This window comes from Peromyscus maniculatus, chromosome 5, assembly GCF_049852395.1.
Source record: "Peromyscus maniculatus bairdii isolate BWxNUB_F1_BW_parent chromosome 5, HU_Pman_BW_mat_3.1, whole genome shotgun sequence".
NCBI classification, from domain to species: domain Eukaryota; kingdom Metazoa; phylum Chordata; class Mammalia; order Rodentia; family Cricetidae; genus Peromyscus; species Peromyscus maniculatus.
The window spans coordinates 23499921-23510494 of record NC_134856.1 but is presented as its reverse complement, the minus strand read 5'-3'; the positions used below and the strand labels follow the sequence as shown (position 1 = coordinate 23510494).

At 44.3% G+C, this 10574-nt stretch overlaps 1 protein-coding gene across 2 annotated transcripts in view; it reads left to right on the top strand.

Annotated features, from left to right (window-relative positions):
• Rnf150 (ring finger protein 150) overlaps positions 1–10574 on the top strand; it is a 225628-nt gene that overhangs the window by 20651 nt on the left and 194403 nt on the right. The window lies entirely within an intron of this gene.

Genomic DNA, 10574 nt, shown 5'->3' with positions numbered 1-10574 from the left:
GTGATCACAAAACAAATTTAGATTTTTAATTGATGGAAGAGATTTTAGTGCTCATCAAATACAGCTCATTATTTAGTTGATTAAGAGGTGTGAATTCCTAATATTATTTTGCCAATGAGATACATCAAGTGACCAAGTTTTATTGCCTTCCTCAAGACCACGTGATAGGAGATTTGCATGGCTGTGAGGAAGGCTTTCTCCAGTGTTACCCCCGGAAAGTTTAAAGAACTTTTCCTCAGACCTCTGTCCCTCAGCCCCAATGCAACTAGCAGTTTTAGCCTAGTGATCTGTGGCCCTGCAATGAAGGTTGGTGAGGGTTGCTCTGAGTCTTGGAGCACAGCTCTCCAGGGATTACCAGGCACACTTCTCCTTGGCGGATCCCAAGCAGCAATGTCTGTTCTCTAGTCTTCTCAGCTCACTGGAATCGCCAGCCAGCTTTTCACCTCAACAGCTGGCTTCTTTGCTGGATTCATGGCACCTTACCTGATAACGAACAAGTCAAGAAGTCCCCGGATGCCATGTGGAAACCACAGGAAGAGCATTCTTACCACCTTATGGCTCTCTTTTGCAGAAATCCGTCGTCTCTCATGTTCTTGTAACATTGGAAGCCCCTGTACTCCATTTTTCTCCCTGTCTGTCCCAATGAGACTGCACCCCAGGCTGCTAGTGTTTGGTTCCTGTGTTTGGAGACCCAAATTAGCAAAGTCCATAAGATAGAAAACAGCAGCAAATGTAGAGCTAAAAATACAGCCTAGTGTGTCTAGTTCTTTCTAGGACCTTGGCTTCTCGTGTCCTTATCTTCAGCGTGGGTGTCAATTTAAACAGCTGTCTGTTTTATCTCTTTTGTATCTTCAAGTTTTTCCTAACACTGTGTGTGCGTGACTGTGCCTGAGTGAGTGTATGTGCACCATGCGCATGTAGGTGCCCACCAAAGCCAGGAGAGGGTGTTGGATCCCCCTGGAATTGGAGTTACAGGTAGTGTGAGGTCCCTGACATAGGTGTGGGGACCAAATCTGGAGACTCTGCAAGAACAGCAAATGTCCTTAACCATTGAGCAGTCTCTCCAGCCTGGTTACAGTCATTGTTGGAGAGTTTATCTTGACATAAGCTGTTGGAACGTAAGTGGGAGAAGACATCGATCTACGGACTTCTGCTTATGCCGTTCTCTGTTCTAGAGCCCCTGTGTTCTTACGATCTGACATGATCTTGCATTCAAGAGGCATCTAAAGTACTATCTCCAGTTTAAAGATTTTCCATGTGACCCTTTCTAGATATGGATGTTTTTTTTTTTTTTTTTTTTTTTTTTTTTTTTTTTTTTTTTTTTGGTTTTTTCGAGACAGGGTTTCTCTGTGCAGCTTTGCGCCTTTCCTGGAGCTCACTTGGTAGCCCAGGCTGGCCTCGAACTCACAAAGATCCGCCTGGCTCTGCCTCCCGAGTGCTGGGATTAAAGGCGTGCGCCACCACGCCCGGCTAGATATGGATGTTTTTAACCTTCTCTGTTACGCTTAGTTTGCATTTATTTTAAAGCACTTGTGTCATTGTACATGAATCTGACTGAGTATGCTTATCTTTACTCATCCCATTTCAAAGGACTCAAGGGAGAATAATTTCTGACTTACCTTGATCCCTTTCTACCAAGTCGCATGAAGAACAGAGCTGCTGATTCTCAGAACACGTTTTATAGAACTGAGGTGATCATGGAATTCTAGCTGGTGTATGTGACAGACTTCTTACCAAGGTTAGAGTTGTAATTTCTACCACACAAAAGGCTGGTGCAATGAAACACGAGAAAGACAGAGGTGACAAGAATGACAATGTCTTCTCCGGAACAAAGTTGGTGAGGGCTCCACAAACTTAGCCAGCTACAGGTTTCTCCTTAGGGTGTAAGCTGTGAACCATCGCCATCACCATCGTTCACTACCGTGCCTTGTTCATGGTGCTGGGAGTTTTTAAGCAGATAATCTCACTGACTGTCTCAAGAATCTGGGATGAGAGTTATTTCCCAGGATTTATGGATGAGGTTGATGTATTTAAGCAACACACCACAAATCACTCACTAATGTACTAACAGAACTGGGACTCGAGACCCAGTGGCTTCCAAAGACTGAGCAATAGTGGTGAAGGTCGGGCATTGGGATGAATCCTTGTCTTTGTGCTGTACTCAAAGAAACAAGTCAATGAATTCCCTTCAATGGCATATGTAACTGCTTATTACCTCCTGCAAATTCACTAACTCAAGCAAATCTCTCAATATACAGAGGCTTTATTTGTGTAACTTTCAACTGGCAAGAAATACGGTACTTAAAATGTCACCGAATCTAAAATGTCACCAATTTAAAGAACTCACCATGTTGTGTGTATTTAGAAAAAAATCGCTCTCACAATTTTGATACTGCTGGTCTTCGTTGTATAATATATCATTATTTCAGAGACATGAAAATGTTTTTCTAATCTCCTTAGAATTGAGGAAATATGTCAGAGGCTTAGTGGGGGAAACGTTATGAAATGGCGAATGTGCTCATTCAGTGTAGAACCTGGCACATGGGAAGTACTGAATAAATGATTCTTAAATATAAAAATATAGACTAGTAATAATGCACCAGTAGATAATCTAAGAAACCCTAGGTCACTGAGACTGGGAATACAAGCAATTTATTTAAATGGAATGCCAAGTTCTGGAATACATTTTGAGAAAGCAGCTAAGAGCATGCTAGAACCAAGTGGGTTGGGTGAAAATTAGCTCTTTTGATTGGAAGAGCTGTGGAGACCAGCGTCCCCCTCAAGCTGCGAGTCCTGGTGTTCAGGTCAGAAGTGGGGGGCACAGCAGAGGTGGGGGTGTTTGGAGGCAAGGCCTTCTCACCATCCCTTCCTGAATGCTATACTACACAGTAAAGCACAGCAACTCACTGTGAGATCAGCAGCAGGGAAGGGGAACTGGGCCAGGTTAACCCAACAGGAGCCCTGCAGATTGTAATAGAAATGTAATTGATGTGCTGGGATTTTTCAGAAGACACCCAGAAAATCTATTAGAGAAGATTGGCAAATCCTCTGCCTTTGCCTCAGGACAGTGTGATGGAATTCTAATGAGCTAACAAACAAAAGAGTTAAGTAGTGATCCCATTTGAACAGCTGCATTTTAGCTTGTAAAACGGTTTGATCTTTTCCTGCTTTCTGGAAGGTATTCTTATGTAAAAGAGGCAATACACTTTATAGATAAAATACCCTTTTCACAGCATCCAATTGGCATGTGGGTTCTATCAGCAAAGGACTAGCAGACCTCATAACCATCAACCAAGAACCATTTTCTCTGAAAGCAAAAGAAACTATCGTTTGTCAAGACTATAGAGTGGGCCATGTCGTTTAGACAGGCTGCAGGATTGAGTGGTTAGAGTCTGACAGAGTCATGAATCTCAGCTGTTTCACGATGAGTTGCTACCTGCCTCAGTTTCCTTGTTTATCAAAGGCAAAGAAAGAGTTTCCTGGGTTCTTCTGAATGTAAATAGGTGTAATTAATCTTTACATTATGTTTCTCATTGCCAGGACAATATATAATTGTCAGAAATAATGTAAGAGAAGAAGGGTTGATTTTGGCTCAGAATTCCGGGGGATTTCAATTAATCCTGGAAGGAAAGCAAGGTGGTTCCAGGGACTGCACAGTGAGTTTTATCAGGTGCCACTGACCGGGAGATGGAGAGCCAGACTAAGAGAGATGGGTACAGAGGTCAAAGGCAGGCCTACTCCTAAACTCATGTCTTATAGATTCCACAATCCCCCACAAGTGCCACAAACTGGGGGCCGGCCAAGTGTTCAAGTGCATGAGTTGCACACTCAAACCTTCCGATGTACGGACTGTGAACATTTGAAATGTGTGTGCATGTATATGATGAGCAGTAAGTGTATACTCTGGTTTCTCGCAGTATTACATAGATCTTTCATCTTTGTAACTGTGTGCTGTAAAACCACTTGAGAGTGAAGGACAGGAATCCATGGTGCTAAGGTTCATACTTCTTGCAATGCAACTCTTTCTCTGTATTAGACTTCTGCCTGTTAGCTAACATGTAATACCATGATGTCGTGCACATCACACTAAATCCATGCCACTCTTGAGGTGCATGTGTAGAGGTCATATCTGTGTTTCAGTGGTGTTTGTATGTCTCTTCAGTTTGGACATTGCCTTTATAATCTCCTATCTTCAACAGATTTCAGGTAAATGAATAGACATGGAAAGACTCTGCTCTGGGAGTTTATATTTGGCACAGTGCTTTCACATACCTAATCTCATTGGAGTCTCACCATATTTCACACATAGAAAAGAAAATGAGTTTTTCTTACAGACAGACACTCACAGAGTGTGAGTCCTGACTTTGTCAATTGGGGAGCACTCGGCTATCCCCACTCTCAATTCAGTTAGTCACCGAGTGTGTATTTTTGAGTAACTGCTGAGTAAGCGCCTACTGTGAGCATGTTAGTTAATTGGCCGCGTTGTGCTCTTACCCTGCAAGAAAATTTCATGAAACATGACAGGATCCGCTAATAAGAGTTTTATTAAAGATAAAGGGACAGAGAGTGCACAGGCCTGTAGGAGAGACACGTGTGTGGAGAAGGAACCGGGAACATGGCGAAGGATTTTAAAGGCTGGGCATGCCCAGGTCACGTCACTACTCCACGCATGTGCGTAGATCACATGGCCACGTTGCATGCCTACATAGCTATGCAACGTCACGGATCCTGGTCACGCAAGACGCCTTGACCCAGAAATGGCTATCCTGACCTGGAACTGGCTAGGCGGAAGTGTCCGCTGGGCGTATGCAAACACGCCCGACCGTGGGGGCGTGTTGTGAACCCTTCAGAGCAGAGGGTGTGAAATCCTAGCTATATGAAGAGGGCAAGACGCCATCTTCCTAAAGGATGACGTCAACTTAGAGGGAAGAGAGCCGTCATTGACAAGGTGCGATGGATCTTGTGTGACGTTATTAGTGTGAAGAAAGCAGAGTTTGAACCCCCAGAGATGAGGAAATCGACCAGAGCTCTGAGGGAGGCCTCATATTTGTGAGGCTCTTATTGTCAAACAAAGCAGGGTGGAGGGGGGATATGGAAGCACTTTGGGCAAAGGCAGCAGTCGGGAAGCGTAGCAAAATGAGTGGATCAGGGTGACAAGCCGGGGGACCGTGACTGTGACCCCGGTGGTGAGGAGAGACTGCAAAGCAGGTCGAATGGAGAAGGTGCTGAGGACGGTGAACTCTTTCCTCCAGGTGAAGGGAAAGCAAGGGACTTTTCAGACAGCGCTGTCAGAATTCTAGCTGTTTCAGAAAACCGCTGAGCAAGGTGAGTTGAAGCCTGTGCCTGGACGACACTGGGCTTGTGGGTATGCCTGGTAAGAGGCTGACGGCAAGTGTCAAGATACCAGAAATACTGACTGCAGATCTGCATTGGAACGTTAGAGTGGCGTGACGAATAACTGGGTGGAGGTGGGCGGTGCACCGTTGCAAAAGGCAGTGCAAGGGAGAGGAGTGGATTGCAAGTGAGTGTGGGTCCTGTGCTGGGCCTGCCGAGTGTGAGATGAGGGCATGCACACGCGTGTGGGCGTTGTTGTTCGATCCTGGGTGGTGGAAACAGTTACAGTGGGTTCTTCAACACGGGAGGCTACGCAAGCTGAAGAAAGAGACCCAGAGGAGGAAATGCCAATTAGAAACTGGTAAAGGAAATGTTTAATCAGAGGAAAGCCAAAATTGTGGAAACCAAGCAAAGAGAGGATTTCTAGAAAGTGGTGTGTTACAGCGTCTGGTACTACTGAGAGTTCAAGAGGCTGAGCCTGTCAGGTTTGATATGTGCCAATTGTGAGGATAGGTTTGAGAAATAGATCACCGGGAGATTTCATCACTGAAAACACTGTAGAATGGTTTTAGGTCCATGGATGGTAGAGTCTACTCCACACCGAGGCTTGCGGTACAGGCAATTCTCCAGCATATTACTGTACCACAGGCACTTTGTAGCACAATAGTGTGTATTTGGACATCTAATATACCTGAATAAAGGAAAGGCACCACAAAGACACGAGCTGAGAGGTGAAACATGATACATCTGAAAGCACCACCTCACAACTGGAAGCTGTTCCTGTGAGTCACTGAGTGAGTTGAAGCAGAAGGCCTAGGACATACCCTGCCTCCTGCAGCCTTATGACTCTCCTGCACTTGGACAATACTACATTCATACTAATTTGCTTTTCCTCTAAGACAAATTAATCTTGGCATACTGTACCTTTTCTAGTTGGTAAGTCTTAAGGTTTATAAACCCTTTGGTGCTTTTATGATAAATATAACTTAAAACTTAAATATGCTCTAGAGCTAAGAAAATTTTCTTCCTTTATATTCTCATTTCATAAGCTTTGTCTTTTAATTATTTTAAATCAATAAACTTTTTTTTCTAAAAACAGACAAATGTACAAGTTAGGTGAGATCTACACAAAGGCAGGATGATCAACACTCCTATCTCCCACCTCCACATTGTGTCCCACTGGAAGGTCATAGAAGGTCTTTAGGGCAATGACAGGCATGGAGTTGTAACCACCTGTGATGATATTGCCCTATTCTAGAACACTTCCTAAGGCTGCTTTACAGTTAACCGTGTGTGTGTGTGTGTGTGTGTGTGTGTGTGTGTGTGTGTGTGTGTACATATACACACATTCCTATATATATATTTAAACATACATATTTTTAAATGTATGTGTTTAAGGAGTACACTCTAAAATAATAATAAAAGGGACTGGAGAGATGGCTCAGCAGTTAAGAGATGACTGCTCTTCCAGAGGACCTGGGTTTAATTCCCAGCACTTACATGGGGACTAACTACTACCATCTCTAATTGTAGTTCCAGGAGATCCAATGCCCTCTTCTGGCCTCTGTAGGCACCAGGCATGCACAGAATGCACAGACATGTATGGAGGCAAAACATCCAGACACACAAAATAAAAATAAAAACAATAAAATAACTAAGTTTATAAGAATATAAAGCGTAACAGTCATTTTCATCATCTGATATTATACTTTATATACCGTATCTACCATACTTCTGTATGGCCAGACATGTGCCCATTCACAGCACATTAGTTTGCATAATTGTGCAGTATGTTTGTCTACACCAGGCTCCTTCTAACACGAGATGAGTGTGTTGTGTTTTGGAAGCTACAGTGTCACTAGGCAATAAGAATATTTTTAGCTTCATCATAATCTTATGGGACTCCTGTTGTATGTGCAACCTGTTGTCAACGAAAACGCTGCTATTCTGTGCATGACTCCATCAGACAAGTTATCACAGACATGCTGCCCATCATCATGCTGGCCCTTAATTCATAAGTTTTTGTAGCTTCCTCTAAGGGAAAACAATATGAGTGGATAGGACTGCCTGAGAACCCGTATTCACTATCCCCAGAGGCTTATTTCTTCTTGCATAAAGGCAGGAGGCTGGTGCAATCATTGCTATTTCTGGCATCTAACTCTTTAAGAAGAATTTTCAGAATATTTGACTACATGGAATATGAAGGATTTAGAACTGTATGAACTGAACTTCCTTACCTTAAACACCAGCATGCAGGGTTGAGATATAAGAATGAGGACAGAGCACAGTCATCAGCTGGGTGTGGTAGTGCAAGAATGTCTCCACTACCCCAAGACAGCATTGTTGCTAGCTGTAGGCTAACCTGGGCTACCTAGTGAGTTGAAGCACAACTTGGGCTACACAGTAAAGGCATTAGATTAGAAGTGTCTAAATTCCTATGTACACCTTACTAGGATGAGCTCAAGAGAGACGTTCTTTCCAAACTTGCAAGTTGTTTACTGGCACTCTAGAATATTCAGATTTTGAAAGGTCATGGTTGTTTAAGCCTTTGTGTATCTGGGGTTAACAGTATTTTTTTTTAAATAACAGTGCCCTTTTTAAAACAGTAACTTTAACAGTAACTTTTTAGCAAAGGAAAGTTGAGGATTCTGGCTTTTCTTAAGACTGCAACTAGTGTACATCTGGAACCTTAGGTGGAATCCTCAGTTTCTGCAGTTAGTATTTGAGGTGCTGAGGTTTCCAGAGCGGAGCAAAAAGCCTTTGCACAGCCTCAAGTGTAGCATTCTCAACACACGAAGCTGTCTGAATGGGACACCTTGTCACTGGAATCCTTGCAGGCTCTGCACTCCTTCCTGTCTTTCTCACAGAACCCATGCCCGCCTTGGCCTTTCTGATGCTGGCCTGCGCTGCTCTGAATCCCACTAGTGCCATTGGTCAGCATTCAGAAGCAACAAATACAAAGGATTCTTAGACTGCTGAGGAGGGTGCTGTTGTCAGCAGCTGGGAAAACGTAAGCCATTGTGTTATGCCTGGGGCCCGTGTCTTAAGTGGCCTTCCTGGAGATGCTGTGGACCTCCTGCATACATTGCAAGCGTTACCCACTCCGTCTGTGCTCCCAGCAGCCTTTGCCCAATGTCCTCACTGGGACTGGGAGTGAGCCAACTAGGTTGGCATGCACACACCAAGAGAACACAACCTTTACCCCTCCCTCGGGGCAGTCAAGCCTCCTCATCTTTTGCTTTCCTTTACAGTCACTGATGAAAACACCCATTACCATTAAGTGTTTCCCTGCTGAAGTGTGACCTTGTTAAATGAGTGTGGTTTGACTCTGAACTGAAGTCAAACTGCTCCCCCCCTGCAGCTTTACTGCCTTTCCCTTTAATAAAAAATTAAATAGTGTTTCCAGTCCTGTGTGTTTAGAATTGTGTATAATGGAAGAATTCTCAGACCCAAGGAACAGACCATTGCCTCTCAAGCTTGCATGCTAATGTGTCTGAGATTACTTGCAAATGACCCATTCAATTGCATTCCACCTAGTGCCTCTTTTCTAACTGGAGTCCAGAAACTGCATGTTGAGGAAGCTTGCATAATACTTTCAAAATGGACTGCAGAAAATATTTCAATTCATCACACATAAGACTGGTAGTTATTGCTTTGTGAGACCTGTTGTTTCATTACATACGCACAATGGGTGTGTATGATGTCACCATGAATTTAAAAGCTGTGAGCTTAAGTGTCAGTGTTGGTTAGCTTTGCAGCATGATGCCACAAAATCACACCGAAACAATGTAAGGGCAGAAAGGTCTATTTGACTCATGGTTTCTAAACCCACAGTTCACCGTGTCAGGGAAAGCCATCATGGTGCAGTGGTGATGTGAGTCTCTGGTGGAGGCTTCACAGCAGACAGGGAGCAGAGAAGGCAGGTTTGGAGCCTTGGACCCAGCTAGCGCCATCTAGCCACTCCCCCCCCCCCCCCCCCCCCCCCCCCCCCCCCCCCGCCCATCTCTGGTGACCTAGGTCTCATCTCCTAAACTTGCATAATGTCCCCAGATAGTGCCACCAGCTGGGGCAGAAGCATTGAATGCATGAGCTCGTGGGGGACATTTCAGGTTCAAACATGGAAAGTGAGTAGACTCTGGTGATGAGGATGTTGGTTCCTCTGGGTTGTAAAAGTACCCCCAGGACTCACATGTCCTCTCTCCTGTCACCCAGAAGGTAGGTAGCCATCTGTTCCCTGCTGTCATCCAAATGTTAGCAAATGGCAGCTACTTGTAGCTTTTATTTTTATTCACTACCTTTTAAAACTTTATTATTTTTATTTTAGCCTACAGTTGATACTTATTGAGATGAGGGTCATTGTAAGTTGGGAGACACTCTTTACCAACTTAAAGCCTGGAGGACCTCCAACACTTTCCTTCAGTTTTACATAAAGAGGGTCTGTATACATTTTTATCAGAGGCAGAGAGCTGTGGGTTTACTTGAGAAAAGGGTCTCCAGCAATCCTTATATCCATATGACTCAACAGAGTCACAAGTCATGTGAGTGGAACTGGTGGAGACAGCACAGAGCAGGAGCTGGGCAATGCTCAGATCTAACCCACTGTGGATGGTCATGTGAAGACACTGTAATCACCGCCTTCACTTCTGAGCACCTGAGACCTGGAAATAGTGAGGACAAAGCAGAGCAAGCAGCTGGATGCAGGGGTAAAACATGGCTGCCCGGCAGTTTCCAGCACCGATTCTGTAAGACATAGTGAGCCTCAGACGTAACAATGAGAACAAACTTCAAGGGTCCTGAGATCCTTTCTTTTTACTTTTATTAGTTAGTTATTTATACTGCGTGAGACAATCTTTTGATAAACTGTGTGCAGCTCATTCCAGAGTGTGAACTCAAACCCTGTCTATCACTGTGTCCATGGATGTTCAGAGACCCTTCCCTGTGAGTTCTCTGCAGGCCTCTGAGCTGGGTCAAGTTGGCCTCTCATTGAAATCGCCATACTAATGCCCGGGTGTACCAGAAAAGCAGGAGGGGCCTCCGGACAGGGCTGTTGTCTGAATGCTCCCACCTAGGTAGGAAGTTCACAACAAGGAGAAGGTGATGATATCTACTTCTTCTTCAGTGTGAGAACAGCAAGTCTGCGTCTGGAAGATGGCTAACTGGTTGAGGATTGTATTAGAAGGCTGACCTATTAGCCGTCATTAGGAGAGGCAAATATTCAATGTAGGTCATTTCGTTTTCCC